Source organism: Apium graveolens, unplaced genomic scaffold (genome assembly GCF_009905375.1).
Source record: "Apium graveolens cultivar Ventura unplaced genomic scaffold, ASM990537v1 ctg292, whole genome shotgun sequence".
Taxonomy (NCBI): domain Eukaryota; kingdom Viridiplantae; phylum Streptophyta; class Magnoliopsida; order Apiales; family Apiaceae; genus Apium; species Apium graveolens.
Genome location: NW_027417853.1, coordinates 52,276 through 59,707, shown reverse-complemented (window position 1 = coordinate 59,707; position 7,432 = coordinate 52,276). Strand labels below are relative to the sequence as shown.

The window sequence follows — 7,432 nt, the reverse complement described above, 5'->3', positions numbered from 1 at the left end:
AAAAGTTTATAAACAGAATAGACAATAAACATATTATGACTCACAACACCTCCTTTCTACCAGAGTTATACAAGGATTTACACTATTATTGAACATATAACAAAGATGCTTATTTGACTGTGCAATGAATGAGGTCCTAAAAGACTTATACAATAATACCCATGTAGCGAGCGTTAGGTTAGCGGATCCCAGACTATAATAGCCTTAGGTCACTAGGCACAAAGTCTCCTAGAACTTAATAACTCGAGTATGAAAGAGTTCACTCTTGATCAATTATGCATAAACACATACTTTTTTTCTTCTTTTTTTTTTCTTTTTTCTTTTTTTTTCAATAATTTCTGAATGAGTGCGTTTCGCTCCATCTCATTCAACCCTAGACTACTCATAAAAATATGAGTCGGCTACTAGGCATTTGACATCTAGCCTTACAAGAACTAGCAATGAAATCCAAGTTTTTGTCCAGATAAAAAAAATCAGTGCTTTTACGTCATTACGAGAATATCATAAAATTCTAAATATAACCAAGTGATTAAATCTAAACAACAAACAAGTATGATCATGATCTAGATCAAAAGCAACCCTTTAAGACTTTGTCAAAATATTTATTTCTGGCATGCAAATCAAATCATTAGGACTTAAACATCCCTCTATTCGTCATCACCACACTCAAATCAACATCAACTTATCAAATATCATAGTTCATCTTAAGGGATCATGCTAAATATACATGCAAATGCAACTATATTAAATCACATAAAAATAAACAAATATGTCCTAAATGAACAATCATGCAAAAATATGAATGAACTACAACTAAACATGCAATATGAATCTATATGAATCTATATGGACACACACACTACTAATCCTTACATTATCACCCCCAAACTTAAAATTTTCAATGTCCTCATTGAAGGTAATAATAAGGATTTCAGGCATACCTAGTCGTCGGAAAGATCACCCTCCTCGGGTGGAGGATCAGGTGGCCAATCAACCTCGACACTAGTGGCTCAGAAAATAGTGCCCAAAGCCTGTGTCAAATCTACAGCAAAACGACAGTGAATGTCATGCATGGCCTCCATATGCCTAGTTACTCGCCTGTACTGCTCATCATCAACACCAGTCCTATCAACTACCTGTTGCACATGAGAAGAATCCTCTGTAGGCATTGGAGGGTCATTCGGCTACCCTCTACATCATCAAAGATATATCCTAAGCCCTTATCATGTGGTGCATCTAAGAGTGCATAACTCAAGTGATCTGATAGTGGGTGTAGCTTAAGTGTGGAAATATCTTCAATAGACGGCTTTTTCAGCTCTGCTAACCCAAGAGAATCGAATGACATATCCAACTTCCTCTTCCACGGAAGTGCATTTAAAACCTGTAGTTGCTTTGCTCCTTCCTTGTCATCAATAACTGATTTCCCCATTAAGGATCTCTCTAAGGTCTCTGACTTTGGAAATTGCTCAAGTTCTGAATTCACGACAGAGTCTACCCACTCTATTTTAAAGCACTTTTCTTTAGCTGTGGGTAACTTTATTGCCTTGAACATATTAAAAGTGACCTTCTGATCAAGAACCTTCATCATAAGCTCTCATTTTTGTACATCAATCATAGTTCGGCCAGTAGCTAAGAATGGTCTCCCCAAGATAATGGGAATCTTCTTATCCTCCTCAAAGTCAAAAATTACAAAGTCAGTAGGGAAGATAAGTTTATCCACCTTGACCAAGACATCCTCCACTATACCTCGTGGATAAGCGATGGAACGGTCAGCTAGTTACAATGACATGTATGTTGGTTTCGGATCAGGCATACCAAGCTTCTTGAAGATAGATAAGGGCATCAGATTGATGCTAGCTCCTAAATCACATAAAAACTTGTCGAGTGACAAGTTTCCGATGGTACAAGGAATAGTGAAGCTTCCAGGATCTTTAAGCTTCGGAGGCAACTTTTGTTGCAACACAGCACTGCATTCCTCCGTTAGAGCAACGGTCTCTAAGTCATCGAGCTTCACTTTCCGAGAGAGAATACCTTTCATAAACCTCACATAGCTAGGCATCTGTTCAAGAGATGCAGCGAAAGGTATGTTGATATGAAGTTTTTTGAACACCTCCAAAATTTCTCAAACTGCTTATCCAGCTTTTTCTTCTGCAGCCTCTTAGGAAAAGGAGGTGGAGGATAGATCTGTTTCTCCCCTGTATTACCCTCAGGAGGAGTGTATTCCACAGTAGTCTTCCTTAGTTCCACCTCTACTTCCTTCTGCACTTCTTCTTCAGTTACAACTGCATTTTATGAAACTTGAGATTTTTCAGGCTCTTCATCTTGCTGAATTTGGGGGCTTGCGACCTTTCCAGACCTCAAGGTGATGGCATTCACCTGTTCTTCAACTTCCCTCTTGTCTGGATTAGTTTCCGTATCACTAGGAAGCGTTGTTGGTGGCCGATTCAATAAGGCATTAGCAATTTGCCCTATTTGGTTCTCCAGAGTCTTGATAGAAACAGCCTGGCTTTGACATATAAGAGCCTGGTTTTTACACATAAGCCGCAACTCCTCCAATTCAGATTTTTCATTCGAAGAGAGACATACAACATGAGTTTGTTGTTGAATTTAGAGTTGTTGTATTGGTGCAATTTTTTGCTGAAAACCATGAGGGTTGAATAGCTTATTTCTAAACTGCTGGAACTGTTGTTGCATCGCATTCTGATTGTTGCTCCAACTAAAGTTAGGATGATTCCAGTTGTCAGGATGATAAGTGTCTGGAATTGGTTATTGCGATCTCTGAAAGTTTCTTACAAACTGAGCTGAGTCACTAGATATATCGTATTGCTCCGTCACATGCGAACCTGCACACAGCTCACAAATACTAATTATCTACTTAACACCATAGTTAGCCAGAGAATCGATCTTCATAGACAACGCCTTTAGTTGAGCAGTGACAGCCGTAGCTCTATCCACTTCAAGAACTCCTGCTACATTGCCCTGTGGACATCTCTGGGTTGGATACTGATATTCATTAGCAACCACCAGTTCAATTAGATCATAAGCTTCCTCCTAGCTTTTTGCCCATAATGCTCCGCCTGATGCTGCATCGAGCATGGGTCTGGACTGTGCTCCCAACCCATTGTAAAAACAATTGATGATCATCCAATCAGGCATTCCTTGATGAGGACACTTTCTAAGCATCTCCTTGTAGCGCTCCCAAGCTTCACATAGTGATTCTCCCGTTTACTGCGTAAATTGAGTAATAGCATTCCTGAGTGCAGCTGTCTTCGCCATAGGGAAGAATTTAGTAAGAAACTTCTGACCAAGATCTTCCTAAGTAGTAATCGAACCAGCTGGTAGAGAGTGTAACCAGTTCTTAGCCTTGTCCCTCAAAGAGAATGGGAACAATCTCAGCTTCATAGTATCTTCAGAAACACTGTTGAACTTGAAGGTGTCGCAGATCTCAATGAAATCCCTAATGTGCATATTGGGATCTTCCGTTGAAGAAGCCCCAAATTGGATTGAATTCTGCACCCATTGAATTATGCCAGGCTTGATCTCAAAGGTATTAGCTGTGATAGCTGGCCTGACAATGCTAGATTGAATGCCATTGATCTTGGGTTAAGAAAAATCCATCAAAGCTTTCGTTCGTGTTGCTGGATCTCCTATTATAATGAGTACCTGAAACACAAACAAATAAACCATGAAAGTAAAAGATTCCGAGTCAGTGAACTTGAACGACCACTGATGACAAGCACATAAACTAAAATTAACACCGAGTCCCCGGAAGCGGCGTCAAAAACTTGTTAGGGCGAAAACACGCGCTAAAATTATGCAAGTATACGCGTTCGCAAGTAGTATAGGATATAAATCAGATTCATTCCCACATAGACTAGTTTAGGTTAAGTTCAATTTATGCACCTATGCAACAATGTATGGTTATCACTCAATGCTAAGACAAATAACAAATTGGGTTTTTATTAAACTAAGAGATTATACTAAATAACATTAACTAAGAGAATTGAGGTTGAATTATTATATATGACAAACATGGGATTCTAACTTCATTAAATACTTCATTCAATAGCCTTATTGTTCTTAACCTTAGCATGTAATGGTGATGACACTAATCAGATAACACGAAACTAGTAAACACCAACTTTCATTGTACGAATACCCTACTACCAAGCATCCACAAAAGAGATAGAAGTTGAATATACACCAATTATGCTTAGTCCTTATGTGTCTATAAGAATTGAAAACATAACGGTTTAATGCGCAAGTTATCTATCGTGATTACATAGGGCAAGTAAGATGGTTAAAATTACCTATGAATCATGCATAACAAATACATGAACCTATGCTAGCATGGCAAGTTCTAAACCTCTATATTCACTGTCGCTTCAATAGAGATTAACACGCTATCTTACATGTTAGCTACGCACATAAGACGAATAAGCACAACCAATACTAGGATATCAATCAATCACCACACACCAAGATATCGAAACAAATTATTTATTGAAATCCATAAGTAAATCCGCTAGAATCCCATGATAACGATTAGCCCATAATTGAACTTATCATCATCTTGGGTTCTAAAAAAAGCATGGTATAAAACAAGGTCTTAATAAACTGAATAATAATCAAAGTACGAATAAAAAAGGTCTAGGTTCAACAAGAATGAAAATGAGCATCCAAAGTTACAACTATTTTAAAAGAATCAAAAGTAGAAAACAAGATCTTCTTTTTCAGAGTTGTTTTGTGCTTCTATGTCTTTTCCTTGATCTCCCAATCTTCCCGGATGATGAAAACCTTTTTTTTTAAGTTTTTATAAGCCCCTAGTGGACCTGTACCCTTAAAATTATCAAATTCCACTCAAAAAAAGCCTTTTTTAGCGAAATCAGATGCGCATCAGCATGATGTCACGTGCGGGTCTGACGCCGCCGTGTGTCGGCATGTGGTCGCGTGCACTTCTGACGCGGCCGCGTGGGCGGCTTCTGGAAAATTTGATGAATCTTATTTTGGCCATAACTTGAGTTCTACTCGACAAAATTAGGCGATTAAACTGCCCACGTGAAGCTAACGAGATTCTCTACAACTTGACAATGGCCTTGGCTTCCAAATCTGATCACTTTTCATCATATTTCCTTTAAAAGCTCCTTTCTTCATTTAACTGATACCTGAAATGTAATAACACAAAAACACATTAAAATACCAACAACTTGAGTCCAAAACACCAATTTAAGCTTGTAATAAAGCGTTCCAAGTGGATATAAAATCCATTTATCAGGCTATAAGAGATCTTCTCAGAATCTCTGATACAAAGGCTTCTCAGTACATTCCAAAAATAACTGAAGATAATGGAAGAGAGATTCCTGTGAGGAAGAACTCTACTAAGGTGGAAGTTATTCTAAAAGGAAAGTGTCTATGCTACAATGAAGACTCTTCACATCCTAGAGTTATCAGACTTGGAGATGGTCTTGAAAGAACATCTATTCCAGCACTCAGAACAACCATTTATCAAATTGGTGATAATGAAGATGAGGAACTGGTGCAAGTCAAAGCACAATTAGTTGAAGTTCTAAGAAAAGTTGAAGACAAGCTGGTAAAAGACTTTACAAGGAATCACTTTGGATTCAGATTGATCCAGTGGTATTTGTAAAGTTACATGTATTGTAAGTTGTAGTTAGTTGTCTAAATAAACTCTCATTGCATTTGTACTTAAATGTTTTTGACATCATCAAATCTATTAACTTGTATATTTTTCATAATTTACAAGTTGGGGGAGATTGTGAGATATATTCGTGATGTCATGTCTAATCTGATTTGTTTAGTTTCAGAGCTTAATATCAGGACTTATCAGGACTTACTGGAAATCAGAACTTACTAATGTCAAAACTTATATCAGAACTTAAGGCCGTCAGGATTTATATCAGGACTTAAGTGCGGGTACTTCAGATAAGGAATGCAGCTGATTTACAGGAGAGGATCTGGACTAAAACAAAAGAAGATATGCATGAAGAGTTGGACAGCTATAGGACTACAGAAGATAATATCTGATTAATATATTTTATGAGACATAATTATATTCCATATCAATTAGAAGATATCTTGTAATTGTGTACTATATAAACACAGCTTAGGGTTTACACTATAAGTGTTATCATTCGCGAGAACATTATTCATTGTAACCTAGCAACTCTTAGTGATATTGTTCATCACTAAGAGATTAGTTTAACCTACTTTGTAATAGAGCTTATTATATTGAATAAACTTGATTACTGTTACATACTTGTGTTCTAAATCGATTTGATTATATAAACACTATATTCAACCCCCTTCTATAGTGTTGTGTGACCTAACATACCCAGAATAATATTTGATTATTCAACAGATAATTAAATTCAACGGATAGTCATTTTCGACGGATAATGAACATCCGTCGAATTGTAAATTTTGACTTGGCCAAAATTTCATCTTTGACAACAAACATCAAATTTTAATCTGGCTGCATTTCAAATTGCTTAGACATAAAAAAATTAAGAGTAATTAAGCATACCTATATCTCATACCAACCTAGTAAAGGTGGACACATCAAGTGGCTTGGTAAAGATGTCTGCAAGTTGCTTCTCACTTGGAACAAAATGAAGTTCCACAATACCATTCATGACATGCTCTCGAATGAAATGGTACTTGATGTCAATTTGCTTGGTTCTTGAATGTTGTACTAGATTTTCAGTAATTGCAATGGCACTTGTGTTATCACAGAAAGTAGGAATCTTATTCACCTATAGACCATAATCCAACAGTTTGTTTTTCATCCATAAAATATGTGCACAACAACTGCTAGCTGTAATATATTCACCCTCAGTTGTAGAAGTAGAAACTGAATTTTGCTTTTTACTGAACCAGGATAATAGCTTATTTCCTAAAAATTGACAGGTTCCTGTTGTACTTTTTCTATCAATTTTACAACCTGCATAATCTCTTGTGAAATGATTTTCTAGGAGAAACTTTTACAAAGTGTCATACCAGGCTCTAGGTGTTTGCTTCAATCCAAAAAGTGCTTTCAAACGATAGTAGACATATTCTGGAAAGTTGGGGTCTTCAAATCCAGGAGGCTAGGACATATACTTCCTCCTCCAAATCTCCATTCAGAAATGCACTTTTAACATCCATTTGATAGACCTTGAAATTGGCATGGGCTACATATGCTAGAAAAATTTTGATGGCTTCAAGTCTTACAACAAGTGTAACAACCCAAATCTGGGGTCAAGATTTGGTGTCATTAAACAATCTTTACATAAAATAAAAGAATATTCAATTAGCCCCTTGAATTCGGATCATTTATAGGTTATTGTATGAAACAAGAATCTAACCTTTTACAACTCATAATAACTAGAATACAAGTTTAAATACCTTTAAGCTAATGCCTGTGTCTTATTTT

At 36.8% G+C, this 7,432-nt stretch overlaps 1 non-coding gene across 1 annotated transcript; it reads left to right on the top strand.

The window, feature by feature from the left end:
- Positions 1–3,154: 3,154 nt before the first annotated feature.
- On the top strand, positions 3,155–3,261 carry LOC141700799 (small nucleolar RNA R71). Its single transcript, XR_012566522.1, has one exon. It is a non-coding gene; the product is annotated as a small nucleolar RNA R71 (small nucleolar RNA).
- Positions 3,262–7,432: the final 4,171 nt, after the last annotated feature.